The 14,708-nt window shown below is 44.6% G+C and overlaps 1 protein-coding gene and 1 long non-coding RNA gene across 2 annotated transcripts in view; one reads left to right on the top strand and one right to left on the bottom strand.

Moving 5' to 3' along the window:
- Positions 1 to 6,713: 6,713 nt before the first annotated feature.
- On the bottom strand, positions 6,714 to 13,379 carry LOC309844196. Its single transcript, XR_014300541.1, has 2 exons — positions 11,663 to 13,379; positions 6,714 to 9,722 (listed from the first exon to the last, which is right to left on the bottom strand). It is a non-coding gene; the product is annotated as an uncharacterized lncRNA (long non-coding RNA).
- SLC40A1 (solute carrier family 40 member 1) overlaps positions 7,774 to 14,708 on the top strand; it is a 747,507-nt gene continuing 740,572 nt past the window's right edge. The window contains exon 1 of the mRNA XM_082690528.1: positions 7,774 to 9,471. The gene's annotated coding sequence lies outside the window, so the exon portion shown is untranslated. The remainder of the gene's footprint in view (positions 9,472 to 14,708) is intronic.

Below are 14,708 nucleotides of genomic sequence, written 5' to 3' on the forward strand. Positions count from 1 at the left end.
ACGCGGTAATAAGCAGGTAAGGTTACAGGGGTGAATGTCAAAGACGTGATCTTACGTGAAAGATGCCAGACACTGCCCCAAGAAGGAGAGTCCCGTATAGCTCTGTTTGCAAAACTTCAGACTGCAAACTGCTCTGTGGGAACGGAAAGCAGATCAGGGATTGCTCCGGGATGGGGGTGAGTGGGGCAGGGGAGGGGAGAACTATAAGGGGGCATGAGGAAGTTTGGGAGGACGATGGATGTGTTCATTACCTCCGTTGTGGTGATGCCTTCAGGAGTGGTTTATGAAACAATTTACCAAAATGTGTACTTGAAATATGTGCAGCTTATCACATGCCAGTGTAACTGGGAGCACACTGGGCGGGTGGGGAGGCTGTGGCTTCTGTTCAGTGTCAGGGAGGAAGGTCACGCTTCCCTCCGGGCCGCTCCGGACTGGACCGGACCTGTTCACAAGCCCAACTCGCCTCTGCGACACCGGACTGAAAGGAAGTTAGTGCCTCAGAGCATTCTTTAAACTGTCCAGGAGGAGTGCTCAGATCGGAGGCTTCCAGAAGACCCAGATACTGTATAAGAAATTAGGAAATTTCACTTCCTTGCTATCTAAAGTTATTATTTATTTTTATAATAAACTCTCATGACTAAGGCTAGTCTGTGCGTGTTAAGGAACCAGAAAATCACACCAACTCATACTTGTCCTGGACGCATTCTCCCAGAACATCTGGCAATGCAGTAAGAAAGTAGCAGAAGAGTTACACATGTTGGAAAGGAAGAAACAAAATTGTATTATGTGTACTATTTGATTGTTTACCTAGACAGTTCGGGGGAATCAAACTGAAGAATTACTGGAACTCAAATTAGGTTGGGAAGCCTGGGTGGTGTAGTTGGTTAAGTCTCGGACTCTTGGTTTCAGCTCGGGTCCTGACCTCAGGATCCCGAGATCAAGCCCCATATCAGGGTCCATGCTGAGCTCAGCATCTGCTTGGACTCTCTCTCCCTTTCCCTCTGCCCTTCACCCCTGCGTGCTCTCTCTCTTAAATAATTAAATCCTAAAAAAAAGAAAAATAGGTTTATGTAATATGGCAAGGTACAAAATTAATATGCAGAATTCAGTATTTTCTAAATATGCGGAAAACAAACACTACAGGATGGAAAAAAGCTGATACCACTGAGAACAATGAAATTCTCACTACTTGGTCACTTCTGAACATTTTCTGCTTCTGTGTCCTTCTCAAAGTGTTAGGTTGGGAATCAGCCGGAATGTGTTTATGGTCCTAAAGCCTTTCCGGAGAAGCTCTCTCTGTGTGATCCGAAGGGTCACCGTCTCCTCTTCATTCAGTGTAATGCCTTGGTTTCTCTTTCCTTCAACAGATCAGCTGAAAACCATGTTCCTCCAGCAGCGGGCCGTAGCCTGACCCATCCTGCCATCGGTTGTTTAGGAATTTACCAATGAGTTAATTTATGTAAAGTACCCTTGTTCATATTGGATGTTTTTCTGTATGACGACGGACTCATATAATTCAGGAGAGCTGGGTAGACAACAGCAAGAAAATATTTGTGTCCTCAGTAACTTGTATGAATAGAACTTAAATCGCTTGCTGTATGGTATTTTAGAATGTATGTTAAAATGAAAGTATGAAATAAACTGTTCTTGGTCATTTAAAGTCAAATAGTGTTTTTTTGTTTCCATTAATTTTTGCTTTTATTTGTTAAGTTTTTATTTAAATTCAGTCAGTCAGCACACAGTGTAAAATTAGTTTCAAGTGTACAATAAGTGATTTAGCACTTCCATACATCACCCAGTGCTCATCACAACAAGTTCGCTCCTTAATCTCCATCACCGATTGCACTATCCGACCCTGGCCCCCTGCCCCCGTAACCACCAGTTTGCTCTCTACGGCTAAGAGTCTGTTTCCTGGGGCGCCTGGGTGGCTCAGGTGGTTGAGCACCGGACTCTTGGTTTTGGCCCAGGTCGTGATCTCATGGTCGTGAGATCAAGCTTCCTGGCGGCCTCCTCACTCAGTGAGGACTCCGCTTCCCTTTCCCTCTCCTTTTGTCCCTCCTCTCACTTGCTCTCTCTCTAAAAAGTAAATAAAGTCTTTTTTTAAAAGGTCTGTTTCTTGACTTGCCTGTCTTTTCCCCCTTTGCTTGTTTTGTTTCTTAAATTCCACATGTGAGTGAGTGAAATCATATGGTACCGGTCTTTCTCTGGCTGACTCGTTTTGTTTAGTCCAATACATCTGGCTCCATCCGTGTCACTGCACATAGCAAGACTTTTTTTTATGGCTGAGTAGTAGTCCAGTGTGTGTGTGTGTATGTGTGTATGTGCGTGTGAGTGTGTGCGCGTGCGCGCGTGAGTGTGTCTGTGTGAGTGTGTGCGTGCGTGCGTGCGCGTGTGTCTGTGTGAGTGTGTGTGTCAGTGTGTGTGCGCGCGCGCGAGTGTGTCTGTGTGAGTGTGTGTGTACGTACCTCATCTTCTTTATCCATTCATCTGTCAGGGGACACTTGGGCTGTTTCCATAGTTTCGCTATTGTAGCTAATGCTGCTAGGAACAGCAGGGTCCCTGTATCCCTCTGATTTAATACTTTTGTATCTTCGCGTAAATACCCAGTGGTGCAATTGCTGGGTCATAGGGTAGCTCTGTTTTGAACTTTTGAGGAACCTCCATACTCTTTTCCAGAGTGGCTGCACCAGCTCGCGTTCGTTCCCAGCAACCCAGGGCACGAGGGTTCTTTTTTTTCCCACATCCTCACCAACACCTGTTGTTTCTTGGGTTTTGGATTCTAGTCATTCTGACAGGGGTGAGGTGATATCTCATTATACTTTTGACTTGTATCTCCCTGACGATCAGTGATTTTGAGCATTTTTTCATGTATCCGTTATTCATCTGTATGTCTTCTTTGGAAAAATGTCCATTCATGTCTTCTGCCCATTTTTAAAATTCAGTTGTTCATGTTTTGGGTGTGGAGTTTTATAAGTTCTTCAGATATTTTGGATACTAACTCTTTATCAGATATGTCATTTGCGAATATCTTCTCCCATTCCATAAGTTGCCTTTTAGTTGAGTTGAATCAAATAGTATTTATTATTGAAACATCCCAAATGTTCACTCTGGGACCCTAAGGCCTGAGGGCACTGAATTCCCCCACTGTATGCAGATAGCTAACCCTTTAGAGTTAGGACAGTCTCCTATGTAAAATGAATGAACGTGGAATTGATCATCTTTAAGATCTCTTCATAAACATTTTTGTGATTCTCTGAATCTGTACCTGTCAAGTATTTTCATCCCTGCTTTTAAAAAATTATGCAGTAGGGAGCCTGGGTAGCTCAGTGGGTTAAGCCTCTGCCTTCGGCTCAGGTCATGATCTCAGGGTCCTGGGATCGAGCCCCACATCGAGCTCTCCGCCTAGCAGGGAGCCTGCTTCCTCCTCTCTCTCTCTGCCTGCTTGTGAGCTGTCAAATAAATAAATAAAATGTTTTTTTAAAATAGTATAAAAAATTATGCAGTAAACAGTATTTCCCTTTGAAACAAATAGTCCTGTGGGGTATACAGAAGTTTTGCATCACTGTTTTTGAAACTTTGATTGTAATATCACTGGTCTTCTGTGTACCCTATATTGAAAATATCATGACATGACACATAGGGAATGTAAAAGGAACTATAATTCCATCTATCTTCATTTAACTATAATTTGACTTTCTATTACATTTAACATTGCTAAAATAAAATAGGAATAAAGTTTACATCCTTACATATCAGTGATTAATCATCTTTATCACTGATAATAAATAATAAAATATCCATTATTGAGCAATTATTCAGTAAATATTTATTAGGTGCTCAAAGTTCTGGTGCAGTCCTTACTGAAATGGAGTAATACAAAGCATGCACAAAAACAACAGGCCATGATGTCAAGGAGCTTGCAGTCTTAGCAGAGAAAAAAATATACTTTAAGTATATTTTAGGAATGTATGTTATTTGAGGAAAAGTACATGTCTATATTCAAGTGATCCCCCTTAAAATATATTTTCTATAATACCATGTGTATTACTCCTTGTGTATTACTAAATATAGTTCCACTGTTTCACATTCAGGTCAGACTTGGACATATTCATTCATTTGACTGATACTTACTACTATGTGCCCATTTTGTGACTCATTGTTCTAGGTGCTGGGAACACAACCACATATTTCTAAAAGTCCCTGCTCTCATCAGGTTTATGTTCCAGAGGGTGAATATAACCTGTAGCCCAAGGTTTTTGTTTTTGTTTTTGTTTTTTTTAAGATTTTATTTATTTATTTCAGAGAGAGAGACCGAGAGTGAGGAGGAGCAGAGGGAGAGGGGCGAGCGGACTCTGCGCTGTGCACAGAGCCCAACGCGGGACTTGATCCCACAACTCTGAGATCATGACCTGATGTGAAGTCAGGAGTTAGACATTTAACCAACTGAGTCACCCAGGCACCCCAGAATGTTTTTTTTTTAAATTAACATAATGTATTATTAGCCCCAGGGGTACCAGAATGTTACTTTTTTCTTAAAGAAATGTTACATCAACTTGATTTCACTCTTTTCCCTAGTTATAAAAGTAATTCTTGTGTATCCATGGAAATAAACTACAATGATACAGAAAATGAATGTTCTTTTGTAATCCTGTCCATTGGCATAATTACCATGAATAGTTTGGTATATATATTTACAGGCTTAAGAAAATTTTTTTTTTAATTTACCAAGTAAATCACTCTTTTATACATTTTTTTTCCACTTAACACCACCATACACAACACACCATCACCCTATACCCGGAGCGTGTTTTCCTAACGAGGCATGGAGCCCTAACTCTTTCTGGTCATTGGTTACATAACATGACCATTATGTAGAGACTGCAAGTTATTTCAGCCATTCTCCGGCTGATGATTGTTGAGGTTACCTCCAGTTTTCCCACTATGATTAGTATTTTGCTCAAGAAATTTTTGCTGATCACAAGGTACTCCCAAATTCACCCGTGAGACCTAAAGACAAAGCTCCAGCTTGCAGCTGTCTCACTGGACTAGGGAAACGGAAATTGGAGTTTGGAAACTGGGCAGCCAAGATCTGAGGGCTCAGCGTCCCCGAGAAAAGAAGGATGTAAAGCAGTGAGCCTGGGACTTCCCATGCAATTTCCCTTGAAGGCTTTTTTTTTTTTTTTTTTTAAAGTTCCTAAGTTGTATGTACTGGGGGTAAAAGGATGAGAAGCCCAGTGGAAAGCAGCTAGGTGATAAGAGTCTCAAAATCTTCTCTTAGATTTTGAGAGTCTCACCAATTTTTCTTTCTTCATTTCCTTGGGGGTGGGTGGGGCGGGCGGGCAGCAGGAGGCAGGGGGAAGGCCTTGTAGGCCAAGCTGAAGCTGGGGAATCATAGAAAGTCACCAGAGGGTTTTGAGGGACATGAGAGCCTGACTTGGAATCGGTTGTACGGTATTGGCATCAAAAGGGCCCCTGTGTGACTGTCCTGCCAGTGAAGAGACAGTGGCACCGGGCGTGACCATCCACAGTCACGAATGACCCACAGCAGCAGATACCATTCTGACCCCTAGTCTAGGTTCTTGTCAAGTATGCGGGTCCCTCAAAGTCCTGTCACAGTACCTGTGTAAGGGCGAACCAGAGGCATGGAGAGGTCGGCCAAAAGGGGTGACCCGGGAGTTTGAAGGATGAAAGGATTTGGGAGGCCAGGAAATGAGGAGAGAGTGGGGAGAAAAACTCAAGAAAGAGAACAGGACCCCAGAGTTCTCTCTCAGAGCAGGATATGGAAGAAAACACCTGGAATCAGAAAATTAGAGTGTGAGTGGAGGGGAGGGCAGGACAGGAAAGGTGGTTACTTCGGGCTACTGAGGGAGCTGTTGGTGGTTACTTAGGGAGACTTGGAGGTGGAAGTGGTGGGCTCGCAATTAGAACTATAGGCCTGGGGTTTGAAAGAGAGATGAGGGCTTTTCCTTATTCCAATCCATGCCCTCCTCTTTTCCATTTTTTCCTTTTATAAATTTGGGAATCAAATATAGAGTTGAAGTTGCAAAAATGAATGAGATCTTAAAGTGGAAAACTACATGAAGAAAAAATTTTTAAAGCCTGGTATATTGGAATTTTATAATTTAAAAATCCCAATATATATAATCTGATTCATCATGAAAACTAGATCTCATGTCTTGAATCCTAGAGAAAGGATCACCTAGGTTTTATGAGTCCCTGCCCAATGCCTATGGGCTGAATGGTAGGTAGAACACAGTCATTCCACGGGCGACATCTTGAATCCTTCCAGAGCTTCTTGTACTGAGTTCAAACTTGCCCTTCTACAATGTCTGCATATTGTTCTTTTAATACAAATATTTAAGCTTTTATCTACTTTGCATGAAAAAATGGTATAATTCAAGGACTACAGTAGACTTCACTAACTACATAAAATTAGCCAACTAATCATCAGCATGTAATTAGTTCCAAAGAAAAGCAATAGAATATTAAAACAATCTGATCTACTTTTTCTCATGTATCAGAATGGACAAGTGATGCTATCTGGTGTTGGCCAGCACGTGGGGAATGAACATTCCCGTCCTCTGCAGATGCATCAGTTGGTAAACCTTTTCTGGAGGACCCTTTGTCAGTAGGCACCCAAATTTAGAATGTCTGTTTCTGATCTAGCATTTCCACTTCTAGGAATTTATCTTGATGGAATAATTAGAAAAATGTTTATATACACAGTCTTCAAGTATATTCATTGGCTTTTTTTTTTACTGAAGTATAACATACATACAGTAAAATACACAAAATTTATACAGCTCAATGAATTTTTACAAAGTAGACACCCCCGTGTATCTGCCATCAAGGCATGGAACACTACTGACACCCCCAAATCTCTCTCTCGCCCTTCTCCAGTCATTGCCGCCCCAAAGGCAGCTACTACTCTCACTTAGATCAGGTTTCCAGGGAAGCAGACTCAGATCACTGTGCAGCTGGGACCGGTTTTTGTGGGAGGGAAGTAGAGGGGAAAGAAAGCAACACAATTGAGCAGAGGTAGGAGCTGAGTTGAATTGCAACTCCCAAAGTCTTCAACCAGCTGTCCGGGAACTCTAAGGTGCAGAAGACACTGACGAGTTCTCCCGAATTTCAGTGAAGGCCTTCATGCCCGGCCAACGGTGGGGGATGTGATCTTGGTCCGCTGAAACATTTCCCAAGAAGACCATCCCTGAAGAGGGCTTGTGATGGTGCTTTCCATTAGTTTTGCTTGGTTTTGGACATCGTATGAATGAAGAATGATGTCATGTTGTATATACTTTTTCTGTGTCACTTCTTAGAGCATAATGTGCCTTGATTGGTCTGTAATGCTTCATTCCATGACATGGTTTCTCTTTCTACCGTGGTTTGAGTGTTTGCTTGGTTTTCAGGACTTGGCCATTATGAACACCATTGCCATGGATATTCTTGAAGTGTTCCTTAATGTATATTTACATGCATTTCTGTGGGGCACACACCTAGGAAAAGGTCATAGAATAAGCATATGCTCGGCTTTATTAAATATTTTTCTAAAGTTCCACTATGTGTTAGTTTTCTAAAGTAGTTGTACACATTTGCGCTGCCACCAGCTAGAGAGGAGACTTTTGTTGTTCCAAACTCTTGCTAATTCATGTTATGCTGGCGAGTCATGTGGTTTAAGTGCATTTTCTTGGTGATGCACCATGTTGGGCACATTTTTGTACGCTTATTGACCTGGTAAGCACTCTCTTTGTAAGGGGTCTTGTGGTCATTTATTTTTATTTTCTTTTCTCATTAAGTTTTTGTTTTAATGGGTCTGTGACAGATGTCTGGTCAGGTTGTTCCCCATTAAAACATGCTGGTTTTAAAAACTAGTAACAAAACTGCCACACACACACACACACACACACACACACACACACACAAATGGCCCATAGAAAGCGTTCTCCGTTCCCTCTGAAGTTTTATGATGCATTGCTGTCATTAACCACTCTTTCACTACTCAACGTAACTGGCCAACTGACACGGCTCTGAGACCCTTCTTCCTCCACCAGTTAAGGCTGGGGTGGCAGGTGTTGGGCTAATACTCATTTAGCCTTCTGAGCTCTCTGGGCAGACGTGGTGACCTGCCAGCTCCAGGTGCCTTCCTGTCCACGGGCTTTGATGACACGGTGGCAACCGTCTGTCTCCCGTCACCGACAGCGAAGCAGCCAGAGGAAGATAATCAGAGATGCTCTCAACACAGCAGGCTTGTCACGAACGGAATCAATGATACAGCATCACCAGATTTCAAGAACTCGGGACCTTCTTCCAGCTTTTTTCCCAGAATGGCGACCAGTCTTCTCTTTCAGCTCAGCAGACTACCAAGCAATGTGAGCTGTGTGACCCCCAGCGCTGCTCCGGCCTGGAGGGTGCAGGATAATCACCTGAGGCATGAAGCCAGTGTTCCCACGGGTGGGTCATTTTTGCTATCGCCAGCCACACTGCCACGACGGACATCTTTTTGACATTGAAGCCCACAATGTCCCCAAGAAGAGCCTCCCTCAGAGCTTCATGGTACATTTCAACAGACTTTATTTCAGTTGTAAGACTGACAGGAGCAAAGGCGACCACCACGCCAGGTTTAGAACACCAGTGTCCACTCGGCCCCCAGGGACAGTGCCAATACGATCAATTTTGTAGATGTCCTGGAGAGGCAGACACAAGGGCTTGTCAGTTGGGCAAGTTGGAGGCAGAATGCAATCCAGAGCTTCAAGCAGGGTGGTTCCCCGGGCGTTCCCATCTTTACGGGTGGACTTTCTGTCCCTTGAACAGGCGTGTTAGCACTTGGCTGGAGCATGTTGTCCGCATTCCAACCAAAACGTTGTCACAAACGCTACCGTGTCAGGGTTGTAGCCAATTTGCTTAATGGAGGTGCTGGCTTCCTTTACGATTTCCTTGTATCTCTTCTGGCTGTAGGGTGGCTTGGTGGAACCCATTTGCAACCCAGCCCTTCATTGTTTTGCCAGAAGGCCATGCTAACGGGTCTGCCTGTTCTTGGAGCTACCGGCCTCAAACTCACCAACACCAGCCGCCACCATCAGGACGGCTCCGTGAGCCTGAGACGAGCCTGCAAGCATGTTTTTGAGAAAGTCTCTGTCCTGGACTGCCGTGATGATCATATAATACCTGCTGGTCTCGAATGTTCACACGGAGTTATCAATGGTGATACCATGTTTAAGTTCAGCTTTCAGTTTATCTAAGACCCAGGCATCCTTAAAGGAGCCCTTTCTCGTGTCAGCCTCCTTTTCAAAACTTCCGATAGTTCCTTTGTCGATCCCACCACGCTTGGAGGTCAGATGACCAGTAGTGGTGGACCTGCCCAAGCCTACATGTCCAGCAATGACGGTGTGGACAGGAGTCTTCTTCTTTCCCATTATGGATGAGGTTTCTCACAGAGCCTGTGTTCTGGCTGCAAACCCATTGCAAAAAAGCGTGTGGCCATTTTTATATTGGGCTTTATTTTTCAGGTTGACCTGTAGGAGGCCTTTCTCTCTTCGGGGTACAGGTCCCTCACCAGATACATATTACACATCTTCTCACGCTCTGTGGCTCGTGTTTTCACTCTTTTCCGCACCAAAGCTAACCAACTCTAGGGAAGCGGACTAAAATGTCAGCAGTCCTTGTGGCTGGGTGACGGGTTTTCCTCTTTGGTTTTTTTTTTCACTCCCTCTCATGTTCCGGTTCTTCAAGAAGCACGTAATGAAAAGAATATTTAAAACACAGTAAAAGGAATGATTTGTTCAAAGGAAGCAGCATATTTAACACATAATAATGTAGTTTAAAAGGAACCTTTTGGAAGAGGTTAGCCAAGACAAGAACCTTGCTAGAATTTGCCTTTAATATCACACAAGGGCCAGCGTGGATCTGCTGGAGGCCCCTGGTGGAGGGTGTTAATAAATTTACAACAAATGTGCTTGAAATGTCACAGCATAAAGGGCCACGTGGGAAATGTGTGTACACAACAGTTTGGTTCCCTTATCACCTCAGTTTTGTTATAACAGAAAAGACCCTTCTGCTCTCAGTTGGGGGAGACCTCCCTTACCGGGGGCTCGCTTTGGGCCTGACCAGCAGATATGACAAAATTTCAGCCAGAGCAAAAGACAATGAGGTTAGAAGTGAAAATGAGACGGATACAGGGCCCGCTACGTCATTGGGGCAGCCAGTGCCACATACGAACCTGCCATACGAACATATGGGGCCTTCGTTCAAAAGGCGGGGGAAAGTACTAAAGTACTCACGTACTTAAATACTTCAAGGTATCAAAGTAAAACATTTTTCCTTTCTTCCGTAGTCTCTCTCTCAACCTGTCATGTATCATTTATTTGCTATTTAATGTCATTCTAGGTAAAAAAAATTTAAAAATGTAACTTATCAGCATGGATTTTATTCATCTATATATAATGTGATGCCAGTTTTAAATGCAGATACAAGCATTTAACGCATGTGTGGAGTTGCCAAAATTACACGATCCATTTTTCATTGCTTCTATGTGAATTCATATTTAATTCTCACCAGAACAGTGGAAACACTTCATGAAACTAACTCGACTGTTTTTATTTCTTTTCTTGATACTCACACGTTCTGCCAAATCTCTCTACCTGTGGCTCACTGGCAAGCCAGGCCAAGAAAGGGAAGGAATTATAGGTGACCCTGCCTTTCCCCTTCCTTCCACGCCATGGCTTTCAGCCCAAGTGACTTGCTAATACAGAAACGTAACGGATAAGAACGGGGGGACAGGCTCATCTGGTGGTTCGCGCATGTTTCTCAGAATGCTCTTCTCTTCTTTTCATACTGGAGCCAAGGACTGGCCCTCCAGGGCTGTCGATGTCTCCACGTAATCATGCGTGTGACGTACTTACCTTGTGCTCACTTTGAGTCTCATTGAACGTCACGGGCCCCTGAGAATTCCACGCTCACAGAGCACCATCGTGTTAGGTGAACGGGGTAAGGGCAGCCGGGGGGTGGGGGACACACCCTGGATGCCGTGTCCCCATCAACCCATTTGCTCCACTGTCCTGACTTAACTCACAAGTTCAAACATAAATTATTTTTCTAAGAAGAGGATTTTATTTTATTTTTTTCCTCCAGATTTTTACTTAACTTTCAGTTAGTTAACACGCAGTGTAATGCTGGTTTCTGGTGTAGCATCTAGTGATCCATTACTTCCATACAGTCCCCAGTGCTCACCACAAGTTCCTTCCTCAATCACCGTCACCTATGCCCCCCTCCCCGCCCACCTCCTTAAAAATAAACGTTTTGAGAAGTTTGACATGGCAACAGCAGAGCAAGTACAAGGCTTTCTGAGTGAGGCGCCTGTGCAGCTGCAGGGGTGCTCCCCTCCCTCTCCTCCCCCTGCCTCTCTCCCTTCTCTGCCCTTCTTTTCCCACCTCTTCCCTCCCCCGCCCGTCTTCCTCTCTCTTTCCTCCTTCCCTTCCCTCCACTCCCCTGCGTCCTTGCTAAGGGGTCCAGCAAGCTCCTAACCCTGCACAGGCATGGCTCCTTCAGGAATGAGCGCATTGAAAATACAGCCCAAGAAAGAAAAACCGTATTAAGATTACAGGCGTTTTGTTACAGAGCCGGAATTCTGCCTAGTCTGATTATCAAATAGAAAGAGTAAACAAACCTTTTCAGAAACGTCGGCGCTGGACGCAGCCCCTGCCCTGGATCCGTTTCCGACTCTTACTCGTGCACACACCGGCCTCCCACGCGGTCCTGGCCGTTCCGAGGGGCCCCCGCAGCCCCCTGGACTTGCTCTCCGGACGTGTCTCGGCCAGTCTGTTCCAGGCTGGATACAACTGGCGCTGTGCCCTGCGGCTGTGAAAGGCTGCGACCCACGGTCTCTGTTCTCTCTTCACACTTAGAGGAAAGAATGAAAACAAAACCGGGGACAGGAAGGCAACTGTAACCTTCCGTCTGCTTTTTTCTCCTTTGGGGAAGGTAGCAAATGTGTGTATCTCGGTTTGACTTTTCCTGCCGTGGCAGGGGCCGTGCTGCGGGGTGGTCGCTGTTCAAGGCTGGTCGTGGCAACGCACAGGCGGCTGCGGCCGCAGGACAAAGCGTCAGGCCCAGCGTCTGGGGACGGGCTGGCAGACTCCGGAGAGCAGTGCGGAAGCACTCTGGACACGAGCTCGCTCAGAAGGGGGCAGGGGGGGACTTGGCAGGGTCAAGAAGCCGAGATATTTACCGTAGATCTTGGGAGAAAAATAACCACTTCCGTTCATCTTGTATTTTCGTCTGTGCTTTTGCCGGCCGTAAGTTCCCTTTATCATTGTGATAAAAGTACATATTTATGACACTTTTAATTCTTTGGGGGATGAAGTAGATAAGTAAAGCTGAAATAGATAAGTGCGTGTGGCTACGGATGGGAGTGATGTGGCTGGAAACGTCACGAGACATTGGTGATAGGAACGGGGATGTGTGATCAGAGGTCAGACCGGGCCGGCCAGGACAGCCGGCGGGACTGAGCGATAGAGATTGCCGGTTGCTCTCCAACGCCTGTCTCCGGTCTTCCAGGCTGATGAAATGCCCGGTTTTGCTGGGTACATGGCTGCTGGCCACACGGCTGGGTACACTTCCCAGCTTCCCGTGTGCAAGTACAGTCACATGACTAGGTCCCGGTCAAAGAGCTGAAAAATTACCTGCTCTTTCCTTCCCGTCTTTCCCTCTGTCTTGCAGATCCGGCGGCCATCGCCGGAGAAGGGCCGTATCTGGGATGGAAGGAGCCTGAGTCCCTGCGGGTGTGAGGGTACAGCCACCGTTCGGCTTCCTAAACCACTTTTATCTTGTGTAAGCTGTTGTGCATTTGGCATTTTGCTACACGTGGTTTGTATAAAGTCCACATAAAGCATTACTGCAGGCTTGGCCTGTCTGGACTTCTCCCCAACAGAAGGACTGTCTTACCGACTTTATGCACAGGCGAAATGCTCTGCTTTTTCTGTTCCCGTCATTATGATATCGCAGAAAGCCCTTTGTAGAATACACATTTGTTGGCACTTCAGAATTTCATGCGGGGATCCTTGGAGGGGTCCGAAGCCAGGGCGATGACCGGCAGCATATAAAGTGCATTCAAAGGCCGTGATCTTCAAGACCCGACTCAGTGTGGGAGCCCGTCCGGAAGAACCGCAGGGCTGAGTTAGGGGTATTCATAGGAACAAGCAAGTGGCTGGTATACAGTAACAGGTGAAAAGAATATGTAGAAAACGTTCTAAGAAGATCTTGGGGTGCCTGGGTGGCTCAGTGGGTTAAAGCCTCTGCCTTCAGCTCAGGTCGTGATCTTAGTGATCCTGGGATCGAGCCTTGCATCAGGCTCTCTGCTCAGAGGGGAGCCTGCTTCCTCCTCTCTCTCTGCCTATTTCTCTGTCTACTTGTGATTTCTCTGTCAAATAAATAAAATCCTAAAAAAAAAAGATCTTGAGCAATTATTTTTTTAAGATTTTATTTATTTGAGAGAGAGACAGCACGAAATGGGGGAGGGTCAGAGGGAGAGGGAGAAGCAGGCTCCCCACTGGCATCAGAAGCCTGATGTGGGGCTCGATCCTGGGACTCCTGGAACCTGATCCAACCCGAAGGCAGAGGCTCAACCAATTGAGTTACCCAGGGGCCCTGACTTCGTACTTTAATGTAAGCAAAATATCTAGTGAGGAGGAAAAGGTAATGTTATGCCGTGGTGTCTAGGAATACACAAATTAGCTCGTTATCATAAAGAAAAGGATGTAAGTAAAATGTCTAACACGGCACTTGAAGTATAGCGATCATTATGTGGTAACCGCAAATATAATATGATGTTATTATATTACAACAGAAGAATTAAGCTTCCCGGAGACTGCCCTTACCGCTGGCCAGGGCAACTCATCACCGCGCTCCGTCCAAGTTGCCTGGCAGATTGTCCATATCCGTCAGCAAAACAAATGGCTGAGAAAAGAGTGAGGTCGAACTTCTTGTCTCACTTTTAACTTAGTTTTTGTTTCCTGGTAATGACTGCATTCTCTATGAATTCTAAAGGTATTCGTAGCTATGTTTTATTGAGCACCTGTTAGAGACGTACATTCATTATTTCATTGCTTCTTACAATATTCCAGAGAGATGATGATTTTCCTGGATGAAGAAACTGGGATTCAGAGGTTACACGGTTTAATATCTGACTTGAGCTCACATTGTGAGCGGCCGTGAACCCAGGTCTGTCTATTCTGAAACCCACGTTCTTTCCCTTGTCCCAGCTGTTAAGTCTGTCTTTAGTAGCAGGTACATGTCAAGTTTGGTCTGTGATGCCCGTTGGCCTACTGAAACAAAACGGTCGACAAGAATTGTCTCATGGTCATGTTATCTTTAACAGAATTTAAATCAGCTATTGAAGATACATATGCATATGACTGCATGAAAGAAGGAATAAATCAGTAATTATAACATAGAAAATGTAAGAAATAAGACAACAAAATGTAAATGATTAACTTACAGATAGGATCTAGAAAATGTTAGATGTTTACTAATTGCCTTGAATACTGAACTTAATGCCTTACTGAACTGTTGCTTTGTTATAATATTCATCAAGTTGCAAGTTAAAGTATTTTGTTCCAAAATTTAAGACTTTTGTTCCATTGCAAAAATGGAACTAACTAACAAATTAACTGAGTTTGCCCCTGCAGCAAGCTGTCCTAATACACGTGTCAAGG

The sequence above is a fragment of the Mustela nivalis genome (genome assembly GCF_964662115.1).
Source record: "Mustela nivalis genome assembly, chromosome: 11".
NCBI lineage: Eukaryota > Metazoa > Chordata > Mammalia > Carnivora > Mustelidae > Mustela > Mustela nivalis.